The sequence below is a fragment of the Psammomys obesus genome, unplaced genomic scaffold, assembly GCF_907164565.1.
Source record: "Psammomys obesus unplaced genomic scaffold, mPsaObe1.curated_primary_1811, whole genome shotgun sequence".
Classification (NCBI taxonomy): Eukaryota; Metazoa; Chordata; class Mammalia; order Rodentia; family Muridae; genus Psammomys; species Psammomys obesus.
Window position 1 is genome coordinate 20,956,992 of NW_026596064.1, and position 1,199 is coordinate 20,958,190.

Consider the following 1,199-nt stretch of genomic DNA (forward strand, 5'->3'; position numbering starts at 1 on the left):
GCTCAGGATCTGGGACTGTGGTCATTCTACATGTCCTGAGATTATCCTGGGTCCAGCACAATAAGGTCTAGCAGCAAGTTCTATCACCGGCGCGCCCCCCCCCCCCGCAGAGAAACGCTGCCAGCTCAGGATCAGACTGAGAAGCCCCAACCCCTGCTGGCACTCCCCTGAGAGCACCTCCATAAGCTTGCCCTAGCAGAGGAGAAGGTCAGAGGGGAAGGACAGAGAGGCAGCCTGCCAAGGACACAGCACCCTCTCTCCAGCGGCCCCTAGCAGAGAAACCCAAGTTCTGGATCTGAAGACACTCAACCCTACCCGGTACTCTCTTGGGATCAGCAAACATAGATTCTACCGCTAGGCTGCTTCTGGCAGAGAGATCTGAGCCCAGGATCTGGGATTGAGTACACTCACCCTAACTCTTTCCCGTGCCACCCAGGAACCAGCCAACATACCCTCCTGGCAGAGGGAAAGGACAAAGAGGCCGCACACAGGAAAGGTGGACACCGAGTTCTGCAGCCACAGTGTCCCAGAGCTGACTGATAGCCTACCCGTGCACTTCCGCAGCAGGACCAAAACAGAGAGTAGTGAGCAAGGGGAACCTCTGTGCATTCCAACTAGTCCTGCAAGAGAGTGAGTGAGCCTTCTAGGGAGAGATTGCCCCAGACCCAGGGCCTCTCCACAGAAGCAACCAGACGAGATCCCTGGCACCCACACTCCTAGTGTGGGCATCAGAGGGATTCTTGGGATAGCGACCCCAACAGTGAAGCCTCTGCCGTGTGAGTCCACCAGGGTAATCCTGCGTAATAGAACTGCATAATAGTGGCTTGCAGGCCACTGCAATAGTCAGAGAATCCGCGCATGCACACTGCGCCCGCTAAAAGCACATGCAAATAGCGCCAGCGTCACACTCTTTACTTAGGCAAAACTGAAAACAAAGTGCACACTCCCAAACCAGTGAACCTCTCTTATTTTCCTGAAAAAACAGTCCAGAAAACAGAAAGAGAGAATCATAGCCCAAACTACAATCTCGAGGAACAACCAGTGAGGATTATAAATAACCAGATGGCTAGAGGCAGACGTAAGAACACTCCCAACAAAAATCAGGACACAATGACCTCACCAGCAACCCCACAAAAAATGGACACTTCAATTCACTAGATATACAAGAAAACGACCTCAAAACTATGTTTCTCCAGCTA